Source organism: Lactuca sativa, chromosome 5, assembly GCF_002870075.4.
Source record: "Lactuca sativa cultivar Salinas chromosome 5, Lsat_Salinas_v11, whole genome shotgun sequence".
Taxonomy (NCBI): Eukaryota; Viridiplantae; Streptophyta; class Magnoliopsida; order Asterales; family Asteraceae; genus Lactuca; species Lactuca sativa.
Window position 1 is genome coordinate 282,370,135 of NC_056627.2, and position 22,162 is coordinate 282,392,296.

At 34.9% G+C, this 22,162-nt stretch overlaps 1 long non-coding RNA gene and 1 pseudogene across 2 annotated transcripts; one reads left to right on the forward strand and one right to left on the reverse strand.

Annotated features, from left to right (window-relative positions):
• Nucleotides 1–6,848: 6,848 nt before the first annotated feature.
• LOC111910161 (DNA repair protein RAD5A-like) lies at nt 6,849–11,828 on the reverse strand (annotated as a pseudogene).
• LOC128134217 (uncharacterized) lies at nt 11,009–11,525 on the forward strand. 2 transcript variants are annotated; one of them, XR_008232554.1, is made up of 2 exons: nt 11,009–11,145; nt 11,255–11,525. It is a non-coding gene; the product is annotated as an uncharacterized LOC128134217 (long non-coding RNA). The 2 variants fall into 2 exon arrangements; XR_008232553.1 differs by having other exon boundaries at nt 11,031–11,180.
• Nucleotides 11,829–22,162: the final 10,334 nt, after the last annotated feature.

The following is a 22,162-nucleotide window of genomic DNA, read 5'->3' on the forward strand; positions in this document are numbered from 1 at the left end:
ACACAGAGATACTAGATGCCTTGGTAGAAGGCTACAATTAGTAGGAAACATAGGGTTTTCTAGGAGAGTTCAGACAAATACAAACTTTACAAAACTTACAGATTACAAAACATCTTACAGATACTTTCATACAAATACAGACACTAATATACTTATGATCTCACCAGCTTTAAAGCTAATACTCGCTTTCAAAATAACTTGTATTCTCAGGTCACCAGTAGACAGGTACATGTGCCAGGTTTTGAGAAGACGGAGTTCGTTCAAGACTCATCTTTTATTTTGATATGTATTTTTGGTGTCTATATAACTTGACATAACACACTTGGATAAAATTATATTATTAATGCAATGGATGTTGTTGTTGCTTGTTTACTACTATTCATTGTTGTGATACTGTACATGACGTCCTCCGCTTCAGAACGTTTCCGCCGTTCATGGTTTTGGGGTGTGACAGAATAGAATGTTAATGTTTTACTTGGCGTCCCTCTTTTTTCTTGAAGTCTTTCTCTTGTCGCCGATCACACAAGAAAAACGATACGGAATAATCACAAAAAAACGATAACGATTAGCCCTAACAGTCGATGTCGATGGCAGTAGCCCTTCGTTCGCTATGTCAAACCCAACCTGGATGAATGATCGAAATCGACTGGAGGATACATCTTTTTTTTTGTACTCGTTCAAATTCCAGTTCATGGTCTAATAAACCAAGTCTGGTATTTAATTCGGGTTCGGTTCTTTTTTTCGAATCCAGTTCTCAAACCTGTTGGACCCATACCCGAAATACCCAGAACCCGGACAAGGCCAACTTTTAAAACCGGGAACCGGACCGTTTAAGAATTTTCCGGTTATACCGGTTCCGATTCCGGTCCAGTTTTCCGGTTCTATAGCTCATCCCTAATTAGGATACTAGATAAATACCATGATTGAAATAATATTATTTTATTTCAAATTAGGGTTTATAGGTTTTCATATCAACTATAAATATGACCCTTTGGGTGCCTCATTTTTGTCCAACCTCTCACACACAAGAAGAGCCAAAAAAATTTCTCCCCTCTCCTCTCTCCTCAAGTCTTCTAAATGATAGAATTTGGGTACAAACTGTAACGCCCGTAGATACAGGCTAGTCAATTTAGAGACGATAAGCATCAAAAATGACTTTTTGATGGAAGATTATTTAGAAGGAGTAATCTTAACTAAGTTGTAGTATATGTTACAAGGATTCTGTACATATAAAGAACGCCGAAATCCGAGTTATAACGAAGAAGTTATGACATGTCGAAGTTTCACAACAGAACCGACACGACACAGCGCGACATAAATAGTGAATTTACGTTAGAGCGATATTTGGCCTTAGCGATCTAAATTAAAGTCATAGAATACATTAAACCGAGAGATTGCATAAAAAACGTCCAAATCTGACTTCGTATGAGGAAGTTATGATTTTTCTAAGTTTCAGCTTAGCAGTATGCAGCCCGAAGTTCGAATATGAGATCGAATGATTTCTAGCCGAAACGATCTAAACAAGAATCAAAGATCTCATCGATAGTAGTCCATCAGTAAAAAGACAGACGAAAACAGACGTCAGATGAAGGAGTTGTGAATTCCTAACGGAGTTTTCCTGTCCCAGTCTACTAAAATAATATAATAAAAGTTAAAGTCAAAATTAGCCGACAAAGTCTAAACGAGAGTTGTAGAGCATAATCTCACCTATGCATGGATATAAAGAATGTCGAAAACGGAGCTCGTATGCAAAATATATGAATTTCTAAAGTTCAGAACACAAACTTTGAGGCTGTGTTAGAGCTCACGACGTGAGAACAATGTTCACGACGTGAGCACAGACTGGAAACCCTCCAGAGCAAGTGGATGAATGAAGAACGCAGTGACCTACTGAGCTCATGATGTGAGCACTAGAATCTCATGACGTGAGTACATAAATTCAGCCCTATAAATAGAAGTTGAAGGGCAGCCGGCCGTAGTTGCTAATTCCTTCACTCCCTCACTCCCGATACCTTATCTAGCCCTTTTGAAGCACCCCGGAAGCCCAGATATCATCCCGACACCCAAAGCGAGTCCCGAAGCCCCGAAGATCCCGAGAGATAGAGTTTTCGAGCCGAAACTCTGCCCGCGAGAAGTCCGGTTTCTGAGAAAACATTCTGGTTCCACAGAAGAATACTAGTTGAAAAGCCGTAGTGCTGTCCGACAATCGTCTTAAAAAGTGAGTGTATAGCCCCTTTCATAAACACGATTATAATACAAGTATTGGTTGAATGTATTACATCTATGTTATGAGTGAATGTGTAGTCACTTTCTTCTAACACATGAAATATGAAGTATTTGCTATAAGAAACATGCTATGTGTTTATATATTGTTGTTTATTTGAGATGAGTGTGGAATGAATGTTTTATATAGTTTTTAAATGAGTTAAATTGTATATGTATTTTTTATCTATAAATATGTTGGGTAAAACAGGGGTAGATGAGATAGTTGGTGTGTGATAAAAGATGAGTTGGATAATGAGATAAAAGGTGATATAGATCTTGAAGTGAGGGTGACAGGTGAAAAATGAGTGAAACATTTACGCAAACGATGGCCCTCATCATTCAACAGAGTAAGGATGACAACCACAGACTATTCTAGACAGTCCAGTGGAACACTAGCAGGCTCGCAACTTGTAGATGTTGTGAACTTGATGTTCACCGGTGTACTCTAAAACCCATTTACATGTATTGCGAGAGGGGTCTTGAAAACGATACTGTCAATAAACGAGATAAACTTGTTACTAGTCCGGGAGTATGGATTAAGACATAGTTAATTGTCCCTAGTCCGGGAGTATGGATTGGGCACAGTTTTAGATCCGGGAGTATGGGTTAGATCAGAAGATTAGTTTTAGATCCGGGAGTATGGATCAGATGAGGAGGTTAGTTTTAAATCCGTGAGTAGGGATCAGGTAAAGAGGTAAATTTTGATACGAGAGATTAGATCGTGTCATTATGAGGATCTACGGGGTGGGATAAGAGTTATTTTATGTGGTGAAATTGTATAAGTTTGTGAGATCTAATATATACATATATGATATAACATTGTGGGTTGAAAAACCTATATGCTCACCAGGCTCCCAAGCCTGACCCACTCAGCTTTCTTTGTATTACAGGTTATGGCACAAGAGCATAAGTTGGCTGGCAAACCGAGAGATTTTGGATTATAGGCCAGTAGTTATAAATAACTGTTGTAAGGTCTATTATATATTGTTTATGCTTTTGGTCTGTATCGGAACATGACATCCCGAGATTTTGTTATTTAATGAAAATACATTTCTTTAAAGAAATGCTTTGATAAATTATTATCACATTTTGTTTTGGGAACAAATTCCGCAGTAGTTTTCTTTAAACGATTACTCTTATTTTAAAACAAAGCATAAACAAACCGGTCTTTTCTGGTCGTGAAATTAGGGATGTCACACAAACCAAAAGGCACTAAGCTTTTAGTTGCTTTCCAAGGTTTAAAGAAGATTTTTTTTTGGTTATTTACTATAACAATCAAAAGGTATGTAAATCCTAATCCCTTGTATATTTTTAATATCATAGGGTTCCTTTTGGGTTCTTGAGGTTCAATGTTTTATTGCTATTAATTAAAGAAAACACAGATCATTTATAGGTTGCATGCGCACTTAAGAGTTAAGATTTTTCGCTTCACATGTTTTTTATAGCCTATAAAACCTATCCGTACTCACTTTAACAACTTGTGATGTTTATTCACATTAACTTAACTCTAAAATGACTTAGGAGGGTAACTACCTCTTATTCGTGTTCACATATTGACAACTCCTTATTTTTTGTACATAAGAAAGAAACTAACTTTATGATTGTATGTGTTTAGCGGGTGAGGCCCAGAGACAGGCGGGGCTTAAGAGAGACAAAAATGTATACCGAGCGGGGCTCGATGCCAGGCGGGGCCTGATGTCGGGCGGGGCCCGATGCCGGAGTATTAAATTAATGGTTTGACAATTATGGTTTTAGTATTAAATTAAAAATGAAATTTTTGGTCATGATTTTTGGGATGTTACACAGTTAAAATAAGTTAGTTGCTTTCTTATGTACAAAAAATAAGAAGCTGCCAATATGTGAACACGGATAAGAGGTAGTTACCCTCCTAAGTCATTTTCCCCCTAATGATGTATACAAAAGATTACCAAAATGACCAAAATTCCCATAAAAGAGTTATCTATTATTTTTTCTCTCATTTGACCTGTTTTAACCTTATACAGAAGGTTTGGGGCATTAGAGGTCAAGGGATTAAGGGTTATGCTTTAAAAATCATTTTAAATTCTCATACTATTTCACAATCGTGTAAAATTTCCTTAGGCATTACACGATCATGTAATGTTTAGCTCTTCCCACACATCAATTTTCACAACAAAATAATATACTTTGCTCCTTTTGCTTCCAAACTTCATACGAGTCATAATGACTTTAAAAAAAATTACATTATTTTATGTCAAATATGTCCTTTGCTATTAGTTACTTAATGGTTAAGACAATTTAATGTCACAAGAGCCATATGAAAGCTCATGTAGACACCAACCATCAATAAGGGTCCAAATGTTATTAATTAATTTTAACACTTATGTAACTTCACTAATCGTCTCTAATGAGTAATATAAGTCTTAATAACTCTTAATTTTTTGAAATAGTGCTCATGGTCATTAACTGTTTTGATAATGTTTCTAATAATAGTAGGACCCTTTTGGGTTGACCTCATGACTCAAACGACATATGGAAATAGAGGTGAATGAAGGATAAAGAATATTTTTGGGTATATGGAGTTGAATGGTTCTGCGGGTTGTAGTTAATACTCATAAGGATGCAAATAGATAATTTATTTTCTTTTCTTTTAATTAAATTTAGTTTAAAAAACAAATGAAAAAGGTTAAATGAGTCATTTCATGTTGCTCATGGACCAACTATACAATTTTTAGAAACCACAAAGACCATGTTTGTAAAAGAAAACTAGTATGAATTGAAGTTGTGACCTTTAGTAAACCATATGGACCATATATGTCTTTTTGTGTAAAAACTAGTTTATATGGTACAAGTTAGTGATGTAGAAAGATGAAAGGGATACATGATACCTTGAGCAACTTGTTGACATTAGTGGCTCAAAAACTTTTGGAAAATGTGTAAACCTTTGAGGTTTTGGGGGGGGGGGGGGGGGGGGGGGGTTAAGGTGAAAATGAACATTCTTGAGCACACTGCACATATAAGACGTAAAAATTTACACGCAACAGAAGGTCTGATGATGTTTAGGGTTCCTAGAAGCCCTACCACATGTCTTTTTCCTAACTGAAATGATACATCAATGTCTCTCTTTATCTTCTTCCCTATGTCATCAAATATCTCCTAATAAAAACACATGTATCAAAAATCCAAACAAGTTTGAATAAATCAACAAATACCATTAAGTATATTACTAACTTTGATACCCATAATAGCGTCGGTTATAAAAAAATATATTTATATTACTGTTACTTTGTTACGATAATCTAAAGGTTTCGAGTTTGAATGTGTTTTTGACATATGTATTTACATATGTTTGTTAATTTCTTTTTAATCTTATGGTACCTAAGTTAGTAAATGTTTTTGATGATAAAGATTTAATCTTTTTATGACCTGTTTCTTTAAATAGAAAATATGATAAAATGATACAACTTGTTTTATATATTTTTATAATTTCTTTAACATTTTTTATTACAACTTGTTTTTTAATTCGTTATTAAATTTGAGTTTTTTTTTTTTTTTTTTTTTTTTTTTTTTTTTTTTTTTAAATTAATTTTATTGTTGAATCTTGTTTTCTATATATTCGTTTTTTTTAGAGAATTTGTTTTTCAATTTCGTTTTATTCGATTTCATGTTCTCAAGGTTGTAAAAAGATATATATATATATATATATATATATATATATATATATATATATATATATATATATATATATATATATATATCATATTTACTAGTTGTGAGACCCATTTATTACATGAGTTAATTTAAAAAAAATATATAAAGGTCAAAATATTTGAAAACTTTGAATTTATAAGAAAATAAGAAAAATAATGATTTGTTATAATGAAATGTTTTTTTATCTTTTAAATTTATACAAATAATTTAAATAAAGAAAAGAAACTAATGAACTTTAATTTTGGGAATTTTAAAATTAAAAGATAAGTTTATTAGTGAAATTAATATCTATTTATTATTATATTTATTGCAACTATTATATTAAAATATTATTTAAAATTTAATAAAATAGAAAAAAACTCATAAAATGACGTGTAGAAAAAACATTAATTCAAAATAACTACAAAATAACATTCGATAAATTTAATTAGATTTTGAAAACCGGTAAAAAAACATTAATTTGTTAAAGAGGATTTTCACAAATTAAGTATGCAATCTCATATATAACTAAACATAATGTTACTTTGAATTATGTTATATTATGCAGACACAATTTCCACAACATCAATCCATGGTGATACCTTTAATTATTAAGAAAACATAACATTCTTGTATATAATTTTAAATCATAATTCACTTTTTACTCATGCTAAATATTTCTTAACACTACAAAAAAAATGTCAATTAGTGACCAAAAGGAAATGGTCATTAACAATAGAACTAGTTGTCACTAAATGATTTAGTGACCAAAATTCTGGTTGTCACTTTTCGTCACTATAGGTCCGTCACAAAACTGATTTAGTGACCAAAATAAGATATGGTCACTAAATAGTGACTAAAATATATGCGTCACTAAATCTGTGATGACCAGTTTCGTCACTAAATGTCGTCACTAATCAATGAAAGTCGTCACTGTTTTAACTACTTAGTGACCAATAAAAGTCGTCACTGTCTTATCCGATTAATGACAAAAGAAAGTCGTCACTGGTTTATCCGATTAGTGACTATAACAGGTCGTCACTAATTTATCCATTTAAACAAAAAAAAGAGGGTCAATAAAGATCAATGCAGATTAAAAGTCCGGATAACGAGGAGCGAGTTTTAGGAGTGTGCTCCATAAACTTCCAACCTACCTGCATAGGAACATAAGAATGTATTAATCACCACATTTGATCGGGAAACAATTGATAGTCAGTAATTCCTTCAACCTGTGTATACAAATAGTCAAACCATGTCTAAATTTGTTCTTGCATTTATATACGAAAATTAAAATATATATAAAAAATAATAAACATACTCGAATGTTAGTGTGGGGTCCGCTGATGCAACTATCGTGTGGAGCTGTGTTCTGTCAGCTGGATCTGTTTCTATTCTGACCAGACATAACATTGCACGTGTACTTTCTGAATAGAAGGTTGCGCTTGCTACTAAATTAAACGCGTTTGGATCCTGAAAATAATGCAAAAGATTGTTTAGGGTTAAAAAAATAAATGAAAGTACATTGTTATTGTAGATAATAAATAATAGAAAGAACTTACCAGTCCGGGACAAACCATCAATCTCAAAGTGTTGAACAGATTTGCCATTTATCCTAATGACATTGGTCTCACACCTCTTACCTGTATAAATTATGATGGAACTTGGAAGTCAATATAATATAATTTCCACAAAATTTAATAATGTAAAGAGGAAGGAGGGGTAAAATAAACAAACCACTTCTTGATGTTTTAAAGGAGGTCCAGATAGTGATCTCCATTGAGGGAAAAATTCCTCAGTGGTAACTTGAATATGAGTAAAAAAATTGTTCAACCTGTACAACCAAAAACAAATTAAATATTTAAAAAGTTAAAAAAAATTAATTTAAATTAAATACCAATACAACTATAAAAAATACCAATTGGGGTCCAAACTTTTAGGAGAAGTCCAGAACAACAACATCCCTACTAGGTCGGAGGTTTACAATTTCAAGTGGGCATTGAACCTAAACAATTTCAAAAAAAAACAATTTAATAAAACATTTAAGTTAAAAAAAAAAGTAAAAAGTAAAAAATAATTTGACCTGTGCACGTGGAGGTAAAACCACTGCTTGTACTGAATCAAATGGTCTTATTATTATTATTATTATTATTATTATTATTATTATTATTATTATTATTATTATTATTACCACCTTTAAGAAACTGTTTTGCTAACTTATCTAAATCTGAAAACTCTTGAGTGTCACCTCGACTGTGTCAAAATTCAAAACCATAAATTCTCATTACAATTATAAATTAGAAACTATGACCTAAAATTTTATTGATATGGTGATGATGATGATGATGTCATGTTTGTATTTTTCTGACCTTACAAGAAACGGGTGATCGCAGCATTGGCGAAGGCGTAAAAGTAGCTCCAAAATGGAAGCATAATTGTGAAGAACACGTCCTTGTTCAACAAATTGATCGAATTTCACCTAAGATTTGTAAAAAAATAAAAATATAAAGATTATTAGGTAGCAGAAAAGATAAAAAGACTACAAGTTTATAAAATGGAGTACCTTGGATCTCTTAAAAAGAGCACCGTAGAAATCTTTTCGGATTCTGTTTGTTGGCAATATATTACCTGCATGTCAGCAGATGAGAGAACTAATATAGGCCTGTGACAATAACAAGGGTAATATAGTCATTTTACTTGAAATAAAGACGATGTCATTAAGAAATGATAAAATTACAACCAACATAGTTACAAAAAACTAAAATAAGGACTAAAACTGCAAGAGAAAACATTTTTGGACCGAAATTGCAATAAACAACGATACTCAAGGACCGTTTTTGTAATTTACTCAAAATTAGAGGACTTATGAGTTTATAATTTATAACCTTCCTTCTCTGTCTGTGCTAAACTTTGTTCTTCTTAACATTATTGGTCTTAAAATGTTTTGGACCAAACTTAAGCCCCTTTCATGTCCATCCTCAGAAGGTTTCTGAATTAGCTTGTTCCACCTATTTATATAATAATACACAAATATAAAAGAAATTATATAAACCAAAAGAAACTTATTTTCAATTTTTTTTAAATAAAAAAACATACCAAGACCAGCTCCCGTTCAATCCTTAAGAACCAAAAAAGTAAACATGTTGACCAAAGTCATACTTGGATAGGGGTCCCGGTCAAACACCGTCTCCGGTCAGCAACACGAGTAGCTGCCGCCATGGAAATTTGACTTTTTGAAGGATTTTATTGTGTGTGCTTCAGCATTCTACAAATACAAATTATAAAATATAAAATATAAAATAAACATAAAGCTTATAATTTCTCATCTTAGAAAAAACAGAAAGTATTCTAAGTTACCTCAGATGAAAATTCTGAAGCTACAACTCCATATGTGGTTAACACAACATCACTCTAAGCTAATATTTTGGCATCTTTTGGACGACTTTGCCCATAGTGAACATAAATTGACACAGTCCCTGGTTCTGAATGGCTTTCAATCTCTGCCTATTACCAATGTTCACAAACATTAAATTTAGCTTCCATTGACCTATAAGAGCCAAGGGACATATGATAAGATTCCCACCACCAATGAGTGATTGTTTATGCTTTCTAAGCTTATCAAAACCAGAAAATTTAGCTGCTTTTTTTTGGAGATGATGAAGATTGATCTGAGCCATTGATTTCACTGGTGGAATCTTTATCTAATGATCCACCTTTTTCAGTATGAGCGAGAAGGAGTGATATTGTCATTATAGTCTTTCCAAGCCCCATTGAATCTGCCAAAATCTTTATATTATCATGTCTAAATTATCTGTTGTGTATATAATAAAACATGGCAAAAATGTAATTATAAGCAAGAACATAGTCACATACTCCTCCTCTTGCCATTTGAAGGGTACTTGGAAATTCTACAGTAGCTTCTCCAGAAAATGAATTCACATACACTATGAATTTCCTCCTGTATACAAAAAAAAGACATCAATGTAAAAAAAAAAGAATCTAATGAAACAAGAAAAAAACATACTTGTCTGCAAGATGATATGCATCCCAACATGGATGAAGAGTAGTAGCTGCATCATCAACACATGGTCCTTTTTCCAAATTAACCATGAAATGAAGTGCTTGTTTTTCATAGAGGCGAAGTTCACACAATAGAGTATTAGGAGGTTCCATTTCCTAAAACATAATATGAACAAGTTCAGATTCTTTGTTAAGACATAAAAGTTATTAAGATGAAATAATATTAATATTAATACCTCTAACTCAGAGACATTTGCAACACCAACAATATTGTCAAGATCATTATCTGAAATTGTCTCTTCGGGTTCAACTGTACTTCCATTTGAAGATGAGTTTTTGAGTTTGGGAGCATTGAGTAATGGAGGAGGAACACCAGAAGAATCCTTTATGTCTAATCTTTGATTCCTTGTGTATAAGTCAGTAGGTGTAAATTCTGCCTAATTACAATCAAGGACAAAAGAATGAGCATTTCCAAATTCCAACCAGCATAGGGGTATTTTGGTAAATTATGAAAATGTATTACTTTTTTGAAAGGAATTAGTCCAAGTAATGGGAATAAAGTTGGAAGAGGTTGGATGGAGGTTTCATCAACTGAAGTGGTGGGTACCTTGACAGATGTCTGATGGCTTGTGTGCAATATGGAACTGTTGATGTAAACACTGTTTGAACAAATATTAACATCAACATCAGAAAGAGTAGGTGATTTTAGGTAATAACACCACAAACATACCTGATAGATAGATTAATGGTATCCATAAGACCTAGATTATGTGGAGCAGATTTACAAAACCCTTGAATTTGAACTTTCTTATCTCTAACAAGAGGCAAAAGGCATCGAGACCATTCATTTGGGATCCGACCAATCTGTTCAAGATGAAAATGGATATCAGCTTTTCAGGGACAATTTGATTATAATTACAAATAAATAAAGATATGTGTACAACGTACATCACCTCTCCGGAAGCTGATGTAGAAAACCTCACAATCTCTGAACAGGCAGAGGGCTCCCTGCCAAGGCCGCCGCTACCAAACTTGGCCGGAGAGGGTCCACTCAGCGATTTCTCAGGTGGAAATGTAAAATTTTCTGATGTAAGAGAGATGTTTTGAGAATGAGTGGAATTTGGATTTCCGTTGTGACTGATGAAAGAGAAGTGTGGAGACAACCTCAGAATATAGTTCGAATTAAACAGTTTGGTAGAATGGCAGAATAAACAAAAAAACAGCTAATTGTAAACTATATGCTAATTTATTCAAGCTTTTATGTTTGTTGAGAAAGTCATGTTTCTAGTTGCTATGATTTTAGGTACTATTTGGTAGAAGGGAATCAAGGAGCCGATCAATTAGCAATTGAACAATTCTAGTGGAGAAGATGTAGCTACATCAATGGTCGGAGTGGAGAAAAGAGTACCTGTTTGACTTCTAGTGGAGAACCGAGGTGTGTCCATAGGAGGGTATGTCCCGGCTATGATTGACCGAAGACGATGGATCGGCGACGATTGACCGGCAACGATTGACTGGCGACGTTGGACCGGCGACGCTGGTGCCGAATCGCCGATGGTTGATATGTCGATTTAGGGCAAAGAGGAGAGATGTGGTGACTAGAGAGGCGCGGTGACTTTGAGTTTGAACATTACGATGAAAACAGTAAAAGGACATCTCAACTTTTTCCCCAATTCAGTAAAAGATAAAAGGGGCAAGAATAATTTTAGGTCGTCTATATTGAGAAGGGTAGTATGGTAAATATGTTTGATGAGAAGGTTTTGGTTAGTTGTGGAGTGTACAGGGACTTAAATAAAGACTTCAAATAAAATGAGTCTTTGGAAAAATATGTTGGTAAATAAAATAGGGAAAGCTCCGGTCATTTTCAAAAATAAAAAAATATATATTAATTAATGACAACAATTAATAGTCACTAACTATTTTTCGGTTTGTAAATCAGTCGTCACAGTTTAACTGCGTATGGTTTAGAATAAGAAAGAGTAATTAGTGACCATTATTTTTGGTCACTCAACCTTAAATAAAGTGACCCTTATTTTTGGTCACTAGCCTCTAACACAGTGACCATTTTTTTTTAGTCACTAATAGTTATTTTGATATGAAACAAAAGTATTTTAATTTTATTCACAGTTTAGTGACTGATTTAGTGACCACCACATATAATTGGTCATTAAATTTGTAGGATTACCAAAATTCAGTGACGACTAAGATTTTGGTGACTAAATGATGTTGTTAATGACTAAACTTTAGGTCGTCACTAAAAATTGGTCACTAATAAGGACTTTTCTTGTAGTGTAAATTAAATCATTCTTATTTTAATCTTAGGTAAAATATATTTATAAATTTTCGTTAAATCTTTTATTAAACTATTTGCGAAATAAAATATAAATTCATACACATATTAAAACATAAGAGAAGCAAATTATTAAGAGGGGAAACACGACATTAAATTCCAAAACCACGCATGTGCGAACAACTAAGATCATAATCCATTAAAACTACAACGGGTCAAATGCATGATGGCTACCTTTTCCTCGTTTTTATTCTGTAATTTACTTTAATCGATTGAAAAAAAATAACGCTAAATAAAAAAAGATTAAATTATATGAATAGTTCAAGGTTATGAATAGTCACAAATTTTGTGTTATTTTAATTTTCTTACATAAGTCAGATCTATATGTTGGTGTTGGTGTTGGTGATTTTAATATTATAAACATGACTTATTTGAATAACCCGATGACCTATCAATTGTAGAAGTAGAATTTTTGGCAAACAAAGAATGAATAAATTTGTTAGTTCTTGAAATCTCTCTTTTGATTCAAAATCGTGGTGTAATGTGTATCCTTCCCTGCTTCGGTTATGGAATAGATGAAATAAATAAATAAAAATAGATTTTTGTTCAAGAATGAAATCTTGTTGGAAGTGTCCATATCTGTTGGAACAAAAAGCAAGAACAAAAACAACAGAGAGCCAGACAAGACAGACTTTGGAAAGAATGCTAATGTTGTATCCTCATCAATAACAACAACCCTATACCAAGTCTTTTCCTCCAGTAACTTGCTTCTCACTGCTGATTCGAGCTGTTAAGCCGGACAGTGAGACAGGTTTTAGAAAGAAGTAAGGCGTATCTCCAACGACAACAACAACATTTTTTAAGCCTGTTCTTCGGTCACTAGCTTTTTACAGTTGTTTAGAGTTGTGTTAAGTAGGACAGTGAGTTAGTTATAATCGCTTCTCCTCCGCCCCCAGCCGCTTACCTATTGCCAATCAGAAGTTCAATCCACGGGTAAGAACTTCTGGCTGGCTTGCTTCCTTTAATCGTGCTATTGCCAATCCTGACATTTAAGGAATTAACAACAGAGTTCATATTAGTGTAAGTGATCCATGAAACTTTTGAAGGTTTATCAAGATTTTGTTTGAAACAAGTTGAATACCTTTTGGTTATTAAGAAAATATGGTCGAACCAGCCCAAAAACTGAAAACCCAAAAATTCTTGAATTACCTTAACCGAAAATTAGACCAATTTAGGGTATGCCGATTCTGGTTCTGGTCCGGTCCGCTTCCGGGTCTCATTCGTTTTTTGGACCGAATTGGACCATTTGTTGGGCTAAACAACACATATTATAAAAATTAATTTTTTTATAAAAATCATGACATGTGTCCCCTGACCTCCCCTCCTTAGCTGGTAATTTTGCAATCTTTAAAAATTCATATCTTTTTCGTACAAGCACCGTTTTTGACGTTCTTTATATTTCTGGTCTCATAAAAACTTTACTTTAGACTTCATTAGATAATTCTCCCTTTATTTTTAACTTTTATTTTTTGTGAGGGGTGCAGTAAAAAAGATTTTGCAAAAATCATGATTCTGTCATATGAGTTTCATTCTCGGCATTCTTTATATTCATGGATTGATGCTTACAAGTACTATAATTCTCTTTTACATCATTTTGGCTAAAGCTCAATTGATTTTTTATCTATATTTTTATGACACATACCTCTTTGTTGGGTTAAGCGCAAAACTTAGAAAAATCATAACTTTCTCATACGAAGTCATGTTTTTGTATTCTTTATATTTCCGGAATCGTGTTGACGTGTATTTAGGAATATATTATTATATATACATAATAACTCAAAATTTTGTACGCCTAAATTTTTAGTTTTTTGGATGTTTCTACTGATTTTTCTTATATATCACAATGTATAACATTGTATTTTCATTAAAAAAAATGATCAACATTATACATTTGGTTGATGTTCGTCACATTTACGATTAACGATAGTTGACCAATTTTTGACGGTTGTCACATTCTCCCATCATTGAAAGAATTATGTCCCGAAATTCAACTTGCAGTGCTCGTTGCAGAGGGCACTATTGAATAGTTGGGGTGTTTTGGTTTCTTTTGATTCCCGTGTGGTCCTTCTTGTTGGAATAGTGTCTAAGGCTGCAACTATATTAAGTAAGTATTTGATCCGATTGTACATGGTCCTTTTGGGTTGCCTTCACCATAGCAACTTGATAGGATGATTTATTAAGAGAGAATAAATATTATTAATATATTATGAGAATAATATAAAGAATAATAATATTGTTATTTGATTAATATAATTCATAAATTAATTAGAATTAATTTAGTGACTTAAAGAGATTAATTAAATAAGAGAGTATAAACTGTCAATTGTTTGATAGTTAAACTTTAGACTGTAAATCCTTATTGGATAGAGAATGGACGAATTCTAGAAGCTAGGGATATCTTAAAATCGTCCAAGGTTATCTAAGGAAAGGATTTGGATTGCTTTAAGAGAAGATTATCCAACTAGGGTTTAAGTTGTAACCCTTAAGGAGTCTACAAGTATAAGTAGACCCTATGGCAAAGGGAAATCAGCACCTCATTGAGAATAGAGAATCCCTGGCCGAATTTCCTCCCATCTCCTCTCTTTCAAATCATCCTCCTTGCTATTTGGTGTTTGTAAGCCATTAGAGGAGTGACAATTGTGACTCTAGAGCTCCAAGACAACAAGATCAAACAAGAGATTCAAAGGTATGATTCTAGATCTGATTTTGTATTGTTCTTATACCTAATTAGTCATTAGAAGTCTTGGAATCAAAGCATGTTTAATTAGAAAGCCTAGATCCAAGCATTAGGGTTTTGCATGCGCACATAGGAAAGTTCTTATGGCTAAAACCCATCCGTGGTATCAGAGCCTAGCTTGGTTTCTATTAAATTGTTGCTTGTTTGTTTGAAACTTAACTGCAAAATTCGATTTTTGTGTTTCTGAGTCATGGGCTCGGCGAGTTGGCCTGACTCGGCGAGTCCCTTGGTGCACTCGGCGAGTCCAAGCGTCAGGAATGGCCAGATTCGGGATTTCTTCATGATTATCTTATGGAAACTTACCTTAATCATATTAGATCAACCCTAATCTGATTTTTTTGATATATATGACTATAATCTTGATCTAATTAAAGATATTTATCAACTAATAAAATATTTAATTTCCTTATATGATAATTAATTAATTATTTTGATTAAATTGGTAATTATCTTGCAAGAAATCTTGAATAAATCAAATATAGATAATTAGGAAATTAATTGTTAATTAGAATTATTTGTTATTTGATCCTCCATGTTTTAAATGTTTAAAACTTGTCCTCAAGTTTCGAAATTTATGTATTGTGATTAAAAGTTTTAATTTAGACAATTTAAATTTCAAACCCTATATTTTTTAAAAAGTTTAAAATACGACCCTATACTAATATAATATTACAAGATTGATATATATGTATAACTAAAATGCTAGTCTTACCGTTAGTAGGCCTCATTCACGAAGCCGATCTATAAGGTGGGTATAAGGTTGCGACCTATAAAATGGCTCTTAATGGGTGTACACTCACACCCACCGCTTGCTTGATCGGTGGAGGGTCGTTAGCCGAACGGGTAGGATAGGGCAACCTCATCCTCTCATTAAAAGTATAATATGAAATACAAAGTAACTACACATTTTTTTAAAATTTCCCAATCTTAGTTACTTTAGGAAAAGTGAATTGATGCAATCCCATGAAATTACACTTCGCACCCTTGCTAAGAAGTTAGTGGAGCGTGTGTGGTTTACCGGCACATTAATTGGTTCTAAGCAAAGGTGGCAAAGGGTGATTCATTGTTTATCATAGTTCGATGGAGCGCGTGTGGTTTACCGGCACATCGAATAGGTGATCGTTACAATAAAGGCACCATGTGAATTTGCATGGTAATTCACACCTGCTTTGTGATCCTCGGTATCCCAGTCACAAACAAGAGGGGCATATCGAGATTTAAACATGCCATTGAATAGTTTCAATGAATCTCATCCGAACCTAGGAATTCTCAATACATTTAGGACTTATAGTTAGGTTTTTATGGTGGAGAATTAGTGAATCATCATTTACTTACCTTCATATTATTTGCATGTTGGATTACGACATCCCTTTTCTAATATGTAAATATTGTTGTTGGATCCTAGCCCTAATTTTTCTTATTGGGTGATAATTAGGGATTCATATTCTAATCTATCTTTGTCCTTTCTATTTGTAGATGTCGAACGCAAACAACGTTGCTGCTAGTTCTTTCACATTGATGAGCCTTTGTCAAAAGGTCACTTTCGATGGGACGAACTTTAGCGAATGGATAAGATACATTCGCACAATTGCTCGCTATGAGGATAAGGAGTATGTCCTCAATGAGAAGCTCAAGAAAATCAACCCTGAAATCGCTACTCCGGCTGAAATGACCGCTTTTGAAACTCATGAGCGCGATGCAACGAAGGTACATTGCATCATGATAGCCACCATGAACTCCGAATTCCAAAAGTCCTATGAGGACATGTACCCGTACGAGATGCATCAAGACTTATTGGAGAGATACCACCAAAACGCGAGACAAGAGCGTTATGAGATTTTCACTAACATGATTTACACTAATATGGGTCATGGAGAATCCCTTACCGTGCACCTGCAAAAGATGCAAAGGTATGTCGACCGCCTTCGCAAGTTAAATGTTGACTTCGGGGAAGACTTGGCGATCGACATGGTGCTTCACTCTTTGCCTCCGAGCTACAATCAATTTAGGATGACCTACCACACGAACAAAGAGGAGGTCACCCTAAGCAAACTCCAAGGTCTCTTGAGGGTCGCTGAGAGAAACTTCAAAGACAAGTATGTTGCACCAACTCCCAATCCACCCGCTGCTCCTGTCTTGGCTATTGGTAAAGGAAAGGGAAAGAGGAGGAAGGCCTCGTCTAAGAACTATCGCAAGGTTAAAGCCCGAGATGGTGCCTCTTCTAGTGGGACCAAAGTTGATCCTGCTAAGCCCTACCCTAACCCAAAGGAGGCAGAGTGCCACCACTGCCATAGGATAGGACATTGGAAGAGAAGCTGCCCAGAGTACCTGCAAGCCATTAAGGAAGGAAAGATCAAGCCGTCTTTCGCAGGTATATACACAATTAAATCTAACGATTCTAATCATGCTATTTCTTGGGTTCTTGATACCGGTTGTGGTTATCACATTTGCTCTAATGTGCAGGGACTAAAAAGAAGTAGGGATGTGGAGCAAGGAAGAATCAATCTAATCATGGGGAACAAAAGATCGTCGCCTGTGACCAAGATTGGAGTGTATTCTTTAGTGCTTAGGAATAATTTATGTTTAGATTTGAACAATTGTTGCTATTCGCCAGAAATGGCTAGAAACATCATTTCATTTCATGGTTTGTTTAGACAAGGTTTTAGATTTTCTTTTAATAATGAGAATGGTTCTATTTTAGCTTATCTAAATGGTGTCTTTTATTTTGAAGCTATACCATGTAATGGAATATATGAAACTGTTATGATTGTTGATAACTTAGGAAATGATGTTTTGAGCATAGATTCTTCCAATAGTATGGATAGAGCATCCTTGTGGCACCGTCGTCTTGGACATGTCAACAAGAAACGCATAGCCCAACTCTAAAAGGATGGAGTGTTAGAGTCATTCGACCTTAGGGAAGATGACACGTGCGAGTCTTGTTTACTTGGAAAGATGACTAAGTCACCCTTCACGAGTACGTGTGAAAGGGGTGAGGGTCTATTGGACCTAATACATACCGATGTATGTGGGCCGTTTAGATCAACCACGAAGGATGGGAACCTCTTCTACGTGACTTTTACCGATGACTATAGTAGATATGGGTATATCTATTTGATCAAGCAAAAGTCAGAAACTTTTGAAAAGTTCAAAGAGTTCAAGAATGAAGTGGATAATCAATTGGGCAGGAAAATCAAGATGCTTCGATCCGATCGAGGAGGAGAGTACCTAAGTCTTGAATTCCACGATTATCTCAAGGAGTGTGGAATAGTTTCACAATTGATGCCTCCTAGGACACCGCAGTTGAATGGTGTGGCAGAAAGGCGTAATCGAACCTTGTTGGACATGGTTCGCTCTATGATGAGTCGTGATTCACTACCTATCTCTTTTTGGGGGTATGCCTTAGAGACTGCCGCCCATATCCTTAATCGAGTCCCTACTAAGAAGGTTGCCAAAACACCTCACGAGATGTGGACATGGAAAGCTCCCTCGTTAGCACATATCAAGGTTTGGGGTTGCAAGGCTTTCATAAGACGAGATACTCGCGACAAGCTCGAACCTCATAGTAAGCGATGTATTTTCATCGGCTACCCACAGAAATCCTTTGGATATCTCTTCTATAGACCGAAGGACAATGTTGTCTTCGTTGCGAGGAGAGGAGTTTTCCGAGAGCGAGAACTCATAAGCCAAGGAGACAGTGGGAGGCAGATCGAGCTTGAAGAGATTCAAGAGTCGATAGATGAAGGAACCTCTACCGCTGGCACTCAACCCGAGGAGGAAACTCCAGTTGAACCGATTGACGAATCCTTACCTCTTAGACGTTCCGATAGAGTTAGAGTTCAACCCCAGTTTTATGGTTTTGATATTACTACCGAAGGGGACATGTATATTAGTGATGGTACACTAATAAATCTTGATGAACCTAATAGCTATAAGGAAGCCATGGCAGGCCCGGAGTCTGCAAAATGAAAAGAGGCAATGGATAGCGAGATCCAATCCATGTATGATAACCAAGTTTGGAATTTGGTTGATAATGTGCTCGGACGTAAGACCGTTGGGTGCAAGTGGATCTTCAAGAAGAAGACCGACGTGGATGGAAACATACACACATATAAAGCGCGATTGGTCGCGAAGGGCTTTACTCAAACTCTCGGATTGCGGTGAAGAATATCCTTAAGTACCTTCGGAGCACGAAGGAATGGTTCTTAGTCCTCGGAGGGAGTGATGACTTGAAGGTGCGAGGGTATAGTGACGCCAGTTTTCAGACCGACAGGGACAACTACCGTTCGCAGTCGGGCTGGGTCTTTACGCTAAATGGAGGAGCAGTGACTTGGAAAAGTTCCAAACAGGAGACCGTAGCTGATTCAACGTGCGAATCAGAGTACATTGCAGCGAGCGAAGCGTTGAAGGAGGCAATATAGCTAAAGAACTTCATTGGTGATCTTGGAGTTGTACCTGCCATAAAGGAGCCCATGGAGATTTTCTGTGATAATGAAGGAGCGGTCGCCTTGACCAAGGAACCGAGGGATCATGGTAGATCTAGACACATCGATAGAAAATACCACTTTATTAGACATCGTGTAGAAGAAGGACAACTCGTAGTGAAGAGGATATCATCAGAAGATAACCCAGCAGATCCGCTTACGAAGGGACTGAGCAGGGTTAAGCACTTGCAGCATGCTAGGAGTATTGGGCTGAAGGATGATGTTAGCATAGATTAGATAGTAGTAGGAACGTGTAATAGATAAATGTAATTAACATTTGATGATTAAATAAAGGAGTTTTATTTATGAGTAATGTTACTATCTTATGTTAATTGTTTAACTATTGTTTCATTTTGCATGTTTTGACTTCCAGAATAATTGAATTTGTTAAGAATAATCGAATTATTCAAATTTTCCACAATCGTTCATATGTTGGAAGTAGATATGAATGAAGATTGTCGTGAATTGGTGCGTAGATTGTCTAAATGGTATTAGACATAGCGAAAGATTGCTGCGACGTTCATGAGTGCTTATGAACTGGTTTTGAACATTGGAACAAACCCGCGCTTGCTGGAATCACCTTATGGAATATGATATAAAAGGGTGATCGCAAGACGATAATATCATATAGTCTTAAAACCTACATATATGGTTTGTTATTTGTTAATTGATTGTACATTGATAACGCGAAAACGCATCAGTAACTCGGTGTTATAAAACGCATTGTTGTGTATAGCTGGTTAATGAATAAGTAAATGCATATAAGTCGAAGTTTATCTGTAACTTTTATCCTAAGAAGGTAAAAGCGATATCTCGGTCGCTCGATGATTTGATTTGACTTATGTGTCGAGCCCGGTCAGAACTGAATTGATATGTTCGATTAAGTTCTATGTCAAATAAATCAGAGATCGAGAAACCTAAATGCTTGACTGATCATTCCATAGAATTGTCAGCATGATATCTAACAAAGGACTGTACGATCCCTTATCTAAAGGACAAGATTGATTAGATCAGAGTTTGACAGCGTCTTTGAGAGCTACGATTGCAAATCGAATTGTACTTGTGCATATAGTTACTAGACTTATCCAAGTGGGAGACTGTTGGAATAGTGTCTAAGGCTGCAACTATATTAGGCAAGTATTTGATCCGATTGTGCATGGTCCTTTTGGGTTGCCTTCACCATAGCAACTTGATAGGATGATTTATTAAGAGAGAATAAATATTATTAATATATTATGAGAATAATATAAAGAATAATAATATTGTTATTTGATTAATATAAGTCATAAATTAATTAGAATTAATTTAGTGACTTAAAGAGATTAATTAAATAAGAGGGTATAAACTGTCAATTGTTTGATAGTTAAACTTTAGACTGTAAATCCTTATTGGATAGAGAATGGACGAATTCTAGAAGCTAGGGATAGCTTAAAATCGTCCAAGGTTATCTAAGGAAAGGATTTGGATTGCTTTAAGAGAAGATTATCCAACTAGGGTTTAAGTTGTAACCCTTAAGGAGTCTACAAGTATAAGTAGACCCTATGGCAAAGGGAAATCGGCACCTCATTGAGAATAGAGAATCCCTGGCCGAATTTCCTCCCCTCTCCTCTCTCTCAAATCACCCTCCTTGCTATTTGGTGTTTGTAAGCCATTAGAGGAGTGACAATTGTGACTCTAGAGCCCCAAGACAACAAGATCAAACAAGAGATTCAAAGGTATGATTCTAGATCTGATTTTGTATTGTTCTTATACCTAATTAGTCATTAGAAGTCTTGGAATCAAAGCATGTTTAATTAGAAAGCCTAGATCCAAGCATTCGGGTTTTGCATGCGCACATAAGAAAGTTCTTATGGCTAAAACCCATCACTTCTATAGTCGCTTTGTGTATGTAAGTCGTATGTAATTCAAGGTTGGCTAGGCAGTCAGATTAATGATTATACCCTAAGCTCACAAATAAACAAGGAATGGGGAATAAGGTGGAATCAAAAAATTCTAGGGCACGGTTTCTTAGTTTACATTGGATGAGTTGACATCATAGAGTTCTCTTTCGAAGTGAAGCTTGGAGTTGATTAGAGTTTCATTAAGAGGAATGACAAGAGTGTTATCGGGCAATCACTTCTTGAGATTGGGTGTGTGGAAAGTGTCGTGTACATTGTTGAGTTCCTGGGGCAACTTGAGTTGGTAGGCTACAGGAAAATCTCTTAACACTTAAGTGCACATGAAACCGATAAAGATCTATGTTTTCTCTAATTGATAGCATTAAACTATGAATATTAAGAACCATATGGGAAACCAATTATAATCGAAATATACATAGGGTTAGGGTTGCATACCTTTGATTTGTTTTAGTAAACAAATCACTCCAGTTCCTTGTGTTTGTTGGTCTTGGAAAGCTAGCACCAAAATAATGATGCATGTAATGGTTCACACCCAAAACCAAAATGTGACATCCCCAAAATCTCGGCCAGAAAAGACCGATTTCATTTATGCTTTTTAAAATAATTTCAGTGTGAATCCTTTTGATTTAAAAGAGTTGCGGAATTTGTTCCCAAAACAAAATATGATACAATAATATTTATCAAAGCATTTCATCAAGAGATTCATTTTCATTATATAATCAAAACTCGGGATGTCATGTTC